The sequence below is a fragment of the Oncorhynchus tshawytscha genome, linkage group LG13, assembly GCF_018296145.1.
Source record: "Oncorhynchus tshawytscha isolate Ot180627B linkage group LG13, Otsh_v2.0, whole genome shotgun sequence".
Taxonomy (NCBI): Eukaryota; Metazoa; Chordata; class Actinopteri; order Salmoniformes; family Salmonidae; genus Oncorhynchus; species Oncorhynchus tshawytscha.
This window is the reverse complement of record NC_056441.1, coordinates 80,476,541-80,491,493: the sequence shown is the minus strand read 5'-3', so window position 1 is coordinate 80,491,493 and position 14,953 is coordinate 80,476,541. Positions and strand designations below refer to the sequence as shown.

The 14,953-nt window shown below is 50.7% G+C and overlaps 1 pseudogene; it reads left to right on the top strand.

Annotated features, from left to right (window-relative positions):
• The window catches only part of LOC121838975, a 73,599-nt pseudogene that overhangs the window by 34,932 nt on the left and 23,714 nt on the right, over positions 1–14,953 (top strand).

Below are 14,953 nucleotides of genomic sequence, written 5' to 3'. Positions count from 1 at the left end.
GAAGATGCTACAAATCAAATCAAATCAAATGTATTTATATAGCCCTTCGTACATCAGCTGATATCTCAAAGTGCTGTACAGAAACCCAGCCTAAAACCCCAAACAGCAAGCAATGCAGGTGTAGAAGCACGGTGGCTAGGAAAAACTCCCTAGAAAGGCCAAAACCTAGGAAGAAACCTAGAGAGGAACCAGGCTATGTGGGGTGGCCAGTCCTCTTCTGGCTGTGCCGGGTGGAGATTATAACAGAACATGGCCAAGATGTTCAAATGTTCATAAATGACCAGCATGGTCCAATAATAATAAGGCAGAACAGTTGAAACTGGAGCAGCAGCATGGCCAGGTGGACTGGGGACAGCAAGGAGTCATCATGTCAGGTAGTCCTGAGGCATGGTCCTAGGGCTCAGGTCCTCCGAGAGAGAGAAAGAAAGAGAGAAAGAGAGAATTAGAGAGAGCACACTTAAATTCACACAGGACACCGAATAGGACAGGAGAAGTACTCCAGATACAACAAACTGACACTAGCCCCCCGACACATAAACTACTGCAGCATAAATACTGGAGGCTGAGACAGGAGGGGTCAGGAGACACTGTGGCCCCATCCGAGGACACCCCCGGACAGGGCCAAACAGGAAGGATATAACCCCACCCACTTTGCCAAAGCACAGCCCCCACACCACCAGGTTAGCCTGGTCCCAGATCTCTATGTGAAGATGCTACCAGGTTAGCCTGGTCCCAGATCTCTGTGTGAAGATGCTACCAGGTTAGACTGGTCCCAGATCTCTATGTGAATATGCTATCAGGTTAGCCTGGTCCCAGATCTCTGTGTGAAGATGCTATCAGGTTAGCCTGATCCCAGATCTGTATCTGCAGTAGCTAACACCTCTGATTACTATTGTCATGCTGTAAAGCACAAACTGATCTGGGACCAGGCTAGTTGTTAGGAAAACTCAGTATGCAGTACACCACACCACAACACAACACGGGCCAGATGTCTCAATGTCACAATCACTGTTCATGGTGGGGTGTGTGGTGGCAGCAGGATGAGGGGTCTGGTGCGCCAGTGGGGAGATCTGTGTCCGGGCCTCCGGGGTGGAGGAGGGTGTAGAGGGAAGGTGTAGACTGAGAGACGGTACCTGGAATGTTGCTGGGGTCAAGGTGAACTCCGTTGCCATGGGAAACGTCTGTCGTTTGACGCGTTGGTGACTCCACCGGGTCAGACATGTCCCCTAGCACCCTCAACACTGGAGGGTTAGGGGGTTGGAGTCTACGCTACCCATTTTCTACCCAAGCATCCTCCTACACCCCCAACTCAGAGACAAACTGGAGCATCCTACTAACCCCCAACTCAGAGACAAACTGGAGCATCCTCCTAAACCCCCAACTCAGAGACAAGATGGAGTGTATCTTACACACTTGATGATGATGCAGAGAGACAGACAGACAGACAGACAGACAGACAGACAGACAGACAGACAGACAGACAGACAGATAGACAGATAGACAGATAGACAGATAGACAGATAGACAGATAGACAGATAGATAGATAGATAGATAGATAGATAGATAGATAGATAGATAGATAGATAGATAGATAGATAGATAGATAGATCGATAGATCGATAGATCGATAGATAGATAGATAGATATCACACATCCACACTGGGCCCTGGTCGTTAGTTTGTTATTACATAGATGAATTCTAACTGTAGACACAGACATTATGAGCCCCTCCCACATTTGCATATATGTAAGCGTTTCATTCGTTCCATAATTGTATTTATTTATTTATTATTTTATTTATTTATTTATTTTCTGGTGGTGGCGTTGTGTTTTATTTGTTTCCTGTGGAAGCACACACACACACACACACACACACACGCACACACACACACACCCAGACCCTCAGCCTCTGCTGGCTCTGCAGACATATTTATATGTGATATGTATATTGCACACATTTATATAGCTGTCAGGTTTGGGTCCACGAGGGGTGGCGTTGCGCGGGGAAGCATTTCCCTGACGCGCGCTGATAGATGGGCTAGCCGGGCCTGCGCAACGCTTTATTGAGTTTGCTGTGATTATCCCTCTCAGACATCCATATACACACCAGCCAGCCTGTCAGAGAGAGAGAGGAGAGAGGGAGAGGGGGGGGTTAGGTGATGGAGGTAGGGAGGAATAGGAAGAAAGTGAGGGGGATTAGGTGATGGAGAAAGGGAGGGAGGGAGGGAGGGAGGTTATGGAGGGAGGGAGGTTAGGGAGGGAGGGAGGTAGGTTATGGAGGGAGGGAGGTAGGTAGGTTATGGAGGGAGGGAGGTTAGAGAGGGAGGGAGGGTGGGAGGTTAGGAGGGAGGGAGGGAGGTAGGTTATGGAGGGAGGGAGGTTAGAGAGGGAGGGAGGTTAGAGAGGGAGGGAGGTAGGTTATGGAGGGAGGGAGGGAGGTTAGGTTAGGAGGGAGGGAGGTTAGAGAGGGAGGGAGGTTAGAGAGGGAGGGAGGTAGGTTACGGAGGGAGGGAGGGAGGTTAGAGGAGGGAGGGAGGTTAGAGAGGGAGGGAGGTTAGAGAGGGAGGGAGGTAGGTTACGGAGGGAGGGAGGGAGGTTAGAGAGGGAGGGAGGTAGGTTATGGAGGGAGGGAGGTTAGAGCGGGGGAGGGAGGTTAGAGAGGGAGGGAGGGAGGTTAGGAGGGAGGGAGGGAGGTAGGTTATGGAGGGAGGGAGGTTAGAGAGGGAGGGAGGTTAGAGAGGGAGGGAGGTGGGTTACGGAGGGAGGGAGGGAGGTAGGTTATGGAGGGAGGGAGGTTAGAGAGGGAGGGAGGTTAGGAGGGAGGGAGGTAGGTTATGGAGGGAGGGAGGTAGGTAGGTTATGGAGGGAGGGAGGTTAGAGGGAGGGGAGGGAGGTTAGAGAGGGAGGGAGGTAGGTTAGGAGGGAGGGAGGGAGGGAGGGAGGGATGGAGGGAGGGAGGTTAGAGAGGGAGGGAGGGAGGTTATGGAGGGAGGGAGGGAGGGTGGGAGGGAGGTTAGAGAGGGAGGTTAGAGAGGGAGGGAGGTTAGAGAGGGAGGGAGGTTTTACGGAGGGAGGGAGGTTAGAGAGGGAGGGAGGTTTCAGTGTTATGGAGGGACTATCAGGGTTCATGTTTTGTTTCAGTGTGGGAATACACTAGGGTTAATGGAGAGAGGAGGTTAGAGGGTTAGATGTTTTGAGGGAGGTAGGTTGAACACAGGGAGGGTTAGGTTTTGTTTCAGTGGAGGGAGGGAGGTTAGAGAGGGAGGGAGGTCAGGTTATGGAGGGAGGGAGGTTAGAGAGGGAGGGGGAGGTAGGTTATGGAGGGAGGGAGGGAGGGTGGGAGGTAGGTTATGGAGAGAGGGAGGTTAGAGAGGGAGGGAGGTTAGAGAGGGAGGGAGGTAGGTTAGGGAGGGAGGGAGGTTTATGGAGGGAGGGAGGTTAGAGAGGGAGGGAGGTAGGTTATGGAGGGAGGGAGGTAGGTAGGTTATGGAGGGAGGGAGGTTAGGGAGGGAGGGAGGGAGGGAGGAGGGAGGGAGGGAGGGAGGTAGGGAGGTTATGGAGGGAGGGAGGTTAGGGAGGGAGGGAGGGAGGTTAGGAGGGAGGGGGTTAGGGAGGGAGGGAGGGAGGGAGGGAGGTTATGGAGGGAGGGAGGTTAGGGGGAGGTAGGTTAGGAGGGAGGGAGGGAGGTTAGGAGGGAGGGAGGGAGGGAGGTTAGGAGGGAGGGAGGTTAGGAGGGAGGGAGGGAGGGGAGGGAGGGAGGTTAGGGAGGGAGGGAGGGAGGGAGGGAGGGAGGGGAGGTTAGGGAGGGAGGGAGGTAGGGAGGTTAGGTAGGAGGGAGGGAGGGAGGGAGGGAGGGAGGGAGGGAGGGAGGGAGGGAGGGAGGGAGGGAGGGAGGGAGGGAGGGAGGGAGGGAGGGAGGGAGGGAGGGAGGTTATGGAGGGAGGGAGGTTAGGGAGGGAGGATAGGGAGGGAGGGAGGTAGGTAGGTTATGGAGGGAGGGGGGGAGGGAGGGAGGGAGGTTAGGGAGGGAGGGAGGGAGGGAGGTTAGGGAGGTAGGTTATGGAGGGAGGGAGGGAGGGAGGTTAGGGAGGGAGGGAGGGAGGTTATGGAGGGAGGGAGGTTATGGAGGGAGGGAGGGAGGGAGGGAGGTTAGAGAGGGAGGGAGGGAGGTTAGAGAGTGAGGGAGGGAGGTTAGAAGATGGTAGTGAAGGGACAAAGTTCCAGGGAAAGAGATGGAGGGAGACGATGAGAGAGATGGAGAGGGTGTAGGAGAAAAGAGAGGCAGGGAGGATGACGAGTGGTGGTTGGAAGGGGAAAACAAAGTGATGGGTAGAAAGAGGGAGGGCGCGAGAGAAGGAAGGGCTGTGTGTGTCTAATGAAGAAAACTAGAAGAGAGAGTATCATTACTACACATGATCTAGTGTTGCTGAACACACTAAATGATCAAGTGTTGTTGAATACACTATCAGGGTTAATGTTTTGTTTCAGTGTTGGTTGAACACACTATCAGGGTTAATGTTTTGTTTCAGTGTTGTTGAACACACTATCAGGGTTAATGTTTTGTTTCAGTGTTGTTGAATACACTATCAGGGTTAATGTTTTGTTTCAGTGTTGTTGAATACACTATCAGGGTTAATGTTTTGTTTCAGTGTTGTTGAATACACTATCAGGGTTAATGTTTTGTTTCAGTGTTGTTGAATACACTATCAGGGTTAATGTTTTGTTTCAGTGTTGTTGAATACACTATCAGGGTTAATGTTTTGTTTCAGTGTTGTTGAATACACTATCAGGGTTAATGTTTTGTTTCAGTGTTGTTGAATACACTATCAGGGTTAATGTTTTGTTTCAGTGTTGTTGAATACACTATCAGGGTTAATGTTTTGTTTCAGTGTTGTTGAATACACTATCAGGGTTAATGTTTTGACCCAGTGTTGGTTGAACACACTATCAGGGTTAATGTTTTGTTTCAGTGTTGTTGAACACACTATCAGGGTTAATGTTTTGACCCAGTGTTGTTGAACATGCTATCAGGGTTAATGTTTTGACCCAGTGTTGGTTGAACACGCTAGCAGGGTTGATGCTTTTATTTTTAAAGTAGAAACGTCACGGATTCTCTCTGATGCAGCAATTCGTTTGAATCTCATAATTCTGCAGAAACAGAGAAATTTACAATTGACTTATTCTCTCCCCCTCTCTCTTTCTCTCTCCCCCTCCCTCCCTCTCTCTCCCCTTCCCCCTCCCTCTCTCCTCTCTCTCTCCCTCCCTCTCTCTCTCCCCTCTCCTCTCTCTCTCTCTCTCTCTCTCTCCTCTCTCTCTCTCTCTCTCTCTCTCTCTCTCTCTCTCTCTCTCTCTCTCTCTCTCTCTCTCTCTCTCTCTCTCTCTCTCTCTCTCTCTCTCTCTCTCTCTGTGAGTGTTGGTATCCAGGGAGGATGAATTTAATAGCAGGCTAAGTAGCAGGGCTGGTTTCCGTGGTTGCACAGCCCTACGCTACGCAACGCTCTCCACTGACCCACTCGCTGTATGCATGCTGCTGGAGAATGGTGAGTCACGCACATACACACACACGTACACACACACTGACACACGCACACACACACACACATCCACACACATGCACAGTGTGCAACATGTCCTTGATATGGACAGGAAGTGACTGATTGTATTTCTGTGCTCGCACCTGTCGTTGACTCAGCTCCTCTACCAAACACACACTCCCCCAGGGCAGAACGTCCCTCCCTCCTACTCTCCCTCTACACACCAGTGGGTCTTAAACAAGTAAGTCCCTCCGCCCTCCAGCCCTAATTGAACTCTGACCCTCTCACAGAGCCTGGCCTGGGGCAACACCACAAGAAAATAGAGAGACTGTGTGTGTGATGTGATTTATATGAGTATTTTAGTAGTATTGGGGGGAGGGGTTAAGTATATAAATTGAATGTGAAGTCTGGATAAAGATGATGACCAATTTAGAAGGAGATTGAACTGAAGAGCGATTGTTTATAAAAAAATATTGTTTCCATTTGGTATGACGAAGTCGCTAAACTACACTTAATTAATGGATCAAAAATAATAACTGCTATGTGTAAAGTTGTTGCAAATCCCAAGAATGTCCAGATAAACCCCACAATCTTAAACCACTGTCTTAAATGCTAGGTAAGATGTGCACACATGCAGACACACACACAAACACTGTCATGATTGAGTTGCAGGAATAATGTTATGTTTATGATGGATTACACATCTCCCTTAATCTTTCTCCCTCTCTTCCTCTAACTGAGTATAGGGGGGAATCAGTAATCTAAGTGCTTAAACAAATTCTACTCACCTAATGGAATAGCACCCCCCACCCCCTTCTGACTCTGATACATTTTTAAATGTACTAATAAAATGGATACATTTCTCAAAACAAAAACATTAATTCTTACCCAATCACATTAAAGATGTTGTTACCCAGACGACCTGACCACGCCTGACCGGCACCGCTATCGCAGGCAATCAGAATCCATCTGTGACCTTCCTCTCTTTTGCTCACACACACACACACACACACACACACACACACACACACACACACACACACACACACACACACACACACACACACACACACACACAGGATATGCTGTTTCTTGTCTCTTTTCTTCCCAAGCTCAGTTTTCGCGATTCCATTCCTATTGGCCCCTCTCTCCTCTGCTCTTCACTACCTTTCTTCCTCTCCTTTGCTCTCCTCCTCTCCTCTGCTCTTCACTACCTTTCCTCCTCTCCTTTGCTCTCCTCCTCTCCTCTGCTCTTCACTACCTTTCCTCCTCTCCTTTGCTCTTTTCCCTCTCTCCTCCTCTCCCCCTCTCCTCCGCTCCTCTGCTCTCCTCCCTTTTCCTCCTCTCCTCCCCCTCTCCTCCTCTCCTCTGCTCTCCTCCTCCTCTCCTCTGCTCTCCTCCCCCTTTCCTCCTCTCCTCTGCTCTCCTCCCCCTTTCCTCCTCTCCTCTCCTCTGCTCTCCTCCCCTCTCCTCCTCTCCTCCTCTCCTCCCCCTTTCCTTCTCTCCTCTGCTCTCTTCCCCCTCTCCTCCCTCTCCTCCCCCTTTCCTCTTCTCCTCTGCTCTCCTCCCCCTCTCCTCCTCTCCACACACTCTCATCCCCCTCTCCTCCTCTCCTCCCCCTTTCCTCTTCTCCTCTGCTCTCCTCCCCCTCTCCTCCTCTCCACACACTCTCATCCCCCTCTCCTCCTCTCCTCCCCCTCTCCTCTCATCCCCCTCTCCTCCTCTCCTCCCATCCACCCTCTTATAGTAGAGCTGTAATAAAACATACATGATGAATAACAGCTGTCAGTGATGAAATCTTGCGTGTGTGTGTGTATGCGCCTGCGTATTGGTAGATGTGTGTGTGTGTTTATTTCCCCTGTGTGTGTGATCCTTGTGCGTTGGCTTGCTCTCTTGGCATCAGTTGGCCCTTAGTCTCAGGCCTCCATCCATCACCGTCTGTAGGCCCACCTCAAGCCGGCCCCTGCCCCAGCAGCCTTCAACCTGCCTGGGGAAGCTCTCTACCCAGCCCCCAGGCTCCACACAGAGCCCCACAGGCCTGGCAGAGAGTAATGGAGCGGAGCATGGCCCTGACCAGAGGGGTTAGACACTCAGGGGCACAGACAAAAACACACAGAGCAGCAGGACCCCTGTCTAACCAGCTGCACTGGAAATAGAGAGGGAGAGGAACGGAAGAACAGAGGGAGAGGGGAGGGAGGTAGAGAACTCCTAATAGGCATTACTAATGAAGCAGGACCTAATAAAGGGGGTTTTGTAACATGGATGTACTGCTTTAGTTGTGTTGCATCTGTTTCAATATAGTTATTGTTTGTTTGTGTGTGAATCTGTGTGTGTAACTCTCTCTCTCTCTCTCTCTCTCTCTCTATTCCTCTCTCTCTCTATCTCTCTCTTTTTCTCTCTCTCTCTCTCTCTCTCTCTCTCTCTCTCTCTCTCTCCTCTCTCTCTCTCTCTCTCTCTCTCTCTCCCTCTCTCTCTCTCTCTCTCTTCCCTCTCTCTCTTTCTCTCTCTCTCTCTCTATCTATCTTTCTCGCTCTCTTTTTCTCTCTGAGGGTTAGTGGTCGTTAGGGTTGATCCTTGGCCCAGAGGGTTGGGCTGATATTAAAGGCCTAAATGATGCTATTTATTATGTTGGAAACAGAGGGGGGCAGAGTGTGTGAGGTAGGTGAGGGGAGCTGTGAGGGTGTGTGTGTCAGCTGTTATATTGCTTTTTTCCTTTATGTTTTTTATCATTGCGATCGATTGGTTTGAGAGCAGGACGGCATTTAGGTTTTTATCTATAATCACCGTGGCGATTAATCTCGCTGGTCTTCGCTCACACCGACACTACGACCATGTACGGCATCGATTATACACACACACACGCACACACACACACACACACACACACCAGGTAAACATACACACACACATAACAGATAAACACACACACACAGATAACCACCCTTACTGACAACACAACCAGCATCCCTCACTGCCACACACTCTCACACACACACACACACACTCTCAATCACTGACACACACACTCTCAATCACTGACACACACACTCTCAATCACTGACACACACACTCTCAATCACTGACACACACACTCAAACACTGACACACACACTCTCAATCACTGACACACACACTCTCAATCACTGACACACACACTCTCAATCACTGACACACACACTCTCAATCACTGACACACACTCTCACACACACACACACTCTCAATCACTGAAACACACACACTCTCAATCACTGACACACACACTCTCAATCACTGACACACACTCTCACACACACACACTCCCAATCACTGACACACACACTCTCAATCACTGACACACACACTCTCAATCACTGACACACACACTCTCAATCACTGATACACACACTCTCAATCACTGCTACACACTCTCTCAATCACTGATACACACTCTCTCAATCACTGATACACACTCTCAATCACTGATACACACTCTCTCAATCACTGATACACACTCTCAATCACTGATACACATATATACTGTAACACACTCTCAATCACTGACACACACACTCTCAATCACTGATACACACACTCTCAATCACTGCTACACACTCTCTCAATCACTGATACACACTCTCAATCACTGATACACACTCTCTCAATCACTGATACACACTCTCTCAATCACTGATACACATATATACTGTAACACACTCTCAATCACTGACACACACACTCTCAATCACTGACACACACTCTCACACACACACACTCCCAATCACTGACACACACACTCTCAATCACTGACACACACACTCTCAATCACTGACACACACACTCTCAATCACTGATACACACACTCTCAATCACTGCTACACACTCTCTCAATCACTGATACACACTCTCAATCACTGATACACACTCTCAATCACTGATACACACTCTCTCAATCACTGATACACACTCTCAATCACTGATACACATATATACTGTAACACACTCTCAATCACTGACACACACACTCTCAATCACTGATACACACACTCTCAATCACTGCTACACACTCTCTCAATCACTGATACACACTCTCAATCACTGATACACACTCTCTCAATCACTGATACACACTCTCTCAATCACTGATACACATATATACTGTAACACACTCTCAATCACTGATACACATATATACTGTAACACACTCTCAATCACTGATACACACTCTCTCAATCACTGATACACATATATACCGTAACACACTCTCAATCACTGATACACATATATACATACTGTAACACACTCTCAATCACTGATACACATATATACATACTGTAACACACTCTCAATCACTGACATACACATATATACTGTAACCCGTGCCATCTTCCCTGAGGTCAGCTCAGTCCTTTAGAGTGTGTAATAACGTCCTGCTGTGTGTTCCGGCATGTGCCTCTTTCTCCTTGAAGGGCCAGTGGATCTGTGTGTGGATCTGTGTGTTGACCTGTGTGTGGATCTGTGTGTGGATCTGTGTGTTGACCTGTGTGTTGATCGGTATGTGGATCTGTTTGTTGATCTGTGTGTTGATCTGTGTGTTGATCGGTGTGTTGATCGGTGTGTTGATCTGTGTGTTGATCGGTATGTTGATCTGTGTGTTGATCGGTATGTTGATCTGTGTGTTGATCTGTGTGTTGAACTGTGTGTTGATCTGGGTGTTGATTGGTGTGTTGATCTGTGACTGATATACTGTACCCTCCTGCTGCTGTGGCATATGACCCATCTTTCTCCCCTGTGGGGCAGTCCAAATGCTGCAGTCTGACCCCTAACCTTTGACCCCTAACCCTAACCTCTCTCTCTCTCTTTCTCTCTGTGCAGGTGCCAACCCCCTGCAAACCAATGCCTTAGGACACACAGCCAGCGCCTACGCCAAGGAGGGAGAGTTACACACACTACTGCAGGAGTGGGAAGCTACAACCAGCCTCCTCGGCACGAGTCAGCACTTCCACACTGGAAACATCTGCACCCCCCCACTGGGAGACACACACACCACACACCACACACCCGACCACACACCACACACATACACCCCACACATACACACCCCACCACACACCACACACATACACACACACCACACACATACACACACACACCACACACCACACACACACACCCCACACATACACACACCCCACCGCACACCACACACATACACATACACACCCCACCACACACCACACACATACACATACACACCCCACCACACACCACACACATACACACCCCACCAAAAACATACAGACCCCACCACACACCACACACACACACACACACACACACACACCCCACTGGGGAAAAACACAAGCACACACAGATGTAGACACCCCAGTGGGAAGTGAGAGGGGAGTGACAGAGGAGTGACCGGTGAGTGACCAGGGAGTGACAGCGGAGTGACCGGGGAGTGACAGGGGAGTGACCGGGGAGTGACAGGGGAGTGACAGGGGAGTGACCAAGGAGTGACAGGGGAGTGACAGGGGAGTGACCAAGGAGTGACAGGGGAGTAACCGGGAGTGACAGGGGAGCAACAGGGGAGTGACCGGGAGTAACCGGGGGAGTGACAGGGGAGTGACAGGGGAGTGACCGGGAGTGACCAATGAGTGACAGGGGAGTAACCGGGGAGTGACAGGGGAGTGACAGGGGAGTGACAGGGGAGTGACGGGGAGTGACAGGGGAGTAACCGGGGAGTGACCGGGAGTGACCGGGAGTGACCGGGAGTGACCGGGAGCAACAGGGGAGTGACCGGGGAGACCGGGAGCAACAGGGGAGTGACCAGGGAGTGACAGGGGAGTGACGGGAGTGACAGGGGAGTGACGGGGAGTGACAGGGGAGTGACGGGGAGTGACAGGGGAGTGACCGGGAGTGACCGGGAATGACAGGGGAGTAACCGGGAGTGACCGGGAGTGACCGGGAGCAACAGGGGAGTGACCAGGGAGTGACAGGGGAGTGACGGGGAGTGACAGGGGAGTGACGGGGAGTGACAGGGGAGGAGTGACGGGGAGTGACAGGGGAGTGACCGGGAGTGACCGGGAATGACCAGGGAGTGACCGGGGAGCGACAGGGGAGTGACGGGGAGTGACAGGGGAGTAACCGGGGAGTGACAGGGGAGTGACCGGGGAGTGACAGGGGAGTGACAGGGGAGTGACCGGTGCTATTATCTCTGAGGGGTGTAAAGGCTGTTCCAGGCTAGTGGAGGTTAAAAGGGGTTCAGCAGAACTAGTGTTGGTTGATGTGTTTAAGGATGAGGCAGTTGTATGCACAATCCCAAATCAAACTCCTTAGTCCATAGGCACTTCCCCTAGCCCCTAGGCACTTCCCCTAGCCCCTAGGCACTTCCCCTAGCCCCTAGGCACATCTTATCAATCTCAATATTATTTGATAGATTTATCTCTACATTGGGGAACTTCCACCTAGCCAAGAAAAGGGCTAGGATAGCTATCACCATATGCAATACTCTGTTTCACACTGAGCCGTAGTGGTATTGTCTTAAAGGGATACGGTTGTGTCAGCACGTTAAAGGGATTGTCTTTAGTGGTTAAACTGATACCTGGCTCTTCAGAGAGGGCTGAAAGGTTAACCCTTTACACTCTTGAGAATTGACCTATATGGATAGGGCTAAATGAAATGTTTCTTACAGTAGAAATATGAAAAGCATAACGAGGAAATTGAAAGGGAACCGTTTAGAAACAATGGGAGAATGATTAGACCAAAGGTGAGGACACAACAGTCCACCTGACACAAGGCTGAATCCAAACACTGTTGATTAGATGTGCATTTTACATTTACTGGACTTTTCACCGCATTTGTTGATAACGAAATGTGAAAATACTCTGGATACGTTCAGTAACACGATCAGAATATTCTTGGGAAATGTGGGGTAGGTGCAACATGAGACAAAACAAAGACAAGGGTTTGAGTGAGAGGACTAACTGGAGTCTCCAAGTGGACACACACCTCTCCAAGTGGACACACACCTCTCCAAAGTGTGTACACACCTCTCCAAGTGGACACACACCTCTCCAAGTGGACACACACCTCTCCAAAGTGTGCACACACCTCTCCAAAGTGTGCACACACCTCTCCAAATGGACACACACCTCTCCAAGTGGACACACACTTCTCCAAGTGGACACACACCTCTCCAAGTGTGGACACACACCTCTCCAAGTGGACACACACCTCTCCAAGTGGACACACACCTCTCCAAAGTGGACACACACCTCTCCAAAGTGGACACACACCTCTCCAAGTGGGCACACACCTCTCCAAGTGGACACACACCTCTCCAAGTGGACACACACCTCTCCAAGTGGACACACACCTCTCCAAAGTGGACACACACCTCTCCAAGTGGACACACACCTCTCCAAGTGGACACACACCTCTCCAAGTGGACACACACCTCTCCAAGTGGACACACACCTCTCCAAATGGACACACACCTCTCCAAGTGGACACACACCTCTCCAAGTGGACACACACCTCTCCAAATGGACACACACCTCTCCAAGTGGACACACACCTCTCCAAGTGGACACACACCTCTCCAAGTGGACACACACCACACCTCTCCAAGTGGACACACACCTCTCCAAAGTGGACACACACCTCTCCAAGTGGACACACACCTCTCCAAAGTGGACACACACCTCTCCAAGTGGACACACACCTCTCCAAGTGGACACACACCTCTCCAAGTGGACACACACCTCTCCAAGTGGACACACACCTCTCCAAATGGACACACACCTCTCCAAGTGGACACACACCTCTCCAAAGTGGGCACACACCTCTCCAAGTGGACACACACCTCTCCAAAGTGGGCACACACCTCTCCAAGTGGACACACACCTCTCCAAGTGGACACACACCTCTCCAAAGTGGGCACACACCTCTCCAAGTGGACACACACCTCTCCAAGTGGACACACACCTCTCCAAGTGGACACACACTTCGCCAAGTGGACACACTTCTCTCCAAGTGGACACACACCTCTCCAAGTGGACACACACCTCTCCAAGTGGACACACACCTCTCCAAGTGGACACACACCTCTCCAAGTGGACATACACCTCTCCAAAGTGGGCACACACCTCTCCAAGTGGACATACACCTCTCCAAAGTGGGCACACACCTCTCCAAGTGGACACACAACTCTCCAAAGTGGGCACACACCTCTCCAAGTGGACACACACCTCTCCAAGTGGACACACACCTCTCCAAGTGGACACACACCTCTCCAAGTGGACACACACCTCTCCAAAGTGTGCACACACCTCTCCAAGTGGACCAAGTGGACACACACCTCTCCAAGTGGACACACACCTCTCCAAGTGGACACACACCTCTCCAAGTGGACACACACCTCTCCAAGTGGACACACACCTCTCCAAGTGGACACACACCTCTCCAAGTGGACACACACCTCTCCAAGTGGACACACACCTCTCCAAGTGGACACACACCTCTCCAAGTGGACACACACCTCTCCAAATGGACACACACCTCTCCAAGTGGACACACACCTCTCCAAGTGGACACACACCTCTTCAAATGGACACACACCTCTCCAAGTGGACACAAACCTCTCCAAGTGGACACACACCTCTCCAAGTGGACACACACCCTCTCCAAGTGGACACACACCTCTCCAAAGTGGACACACACCTCTCCAAGTGGACACACACCTCTCCAAAGTGGGCACACACCTCTCCAAGTGGACACACACCTCTCCAAAGTGGACCAAGTGGACACACACCTCTCAAGTGGGCACACACCTTCCAAGTGGACACACACCTCTCCAAGTGGACACACACCTCTCCAAAGTGTGCACACACCTCTCCAAGTGGACACACACCTCTCCAAGTGGACACACACCTCTCCAAGTGGACACACACTTCGCCAAGTGGACACACTTCTCTCCAAGTGGACACACACCTCTCCAAGTGGACACACACCTCTCCAAGTGGACACACACCTCTCCAAGTGGACACACACCTCTCCAAGTGGACATACACCTCTCCAAAGTGGGCACACACCTCTCCAAGTGGACATACACCTCTCCAAAGTGGGCACACACCTCTCCAAGTGGACACACAACTCTCCAAAGTGGGCACACACCTCTCCAAGTGGACACACACCTCTCCAAGTGGACACACACCTCTCCAAGTGGACACACACCTCTCCAAGTGGACACACACCTCTCCAAAGTGTGCACACACCTCTCCAAGTGGACACACACCTCTCCAAGTGGACACACACCTCTCTCCAAGTGGACACACACCTCTCCAAGTGGACACACACCTCTCCAAGTGGACACACACCTCTCCAAGTGGACACACACCTCTCCAAGTGGACACACACACTCTCCAAGTGGACATACAC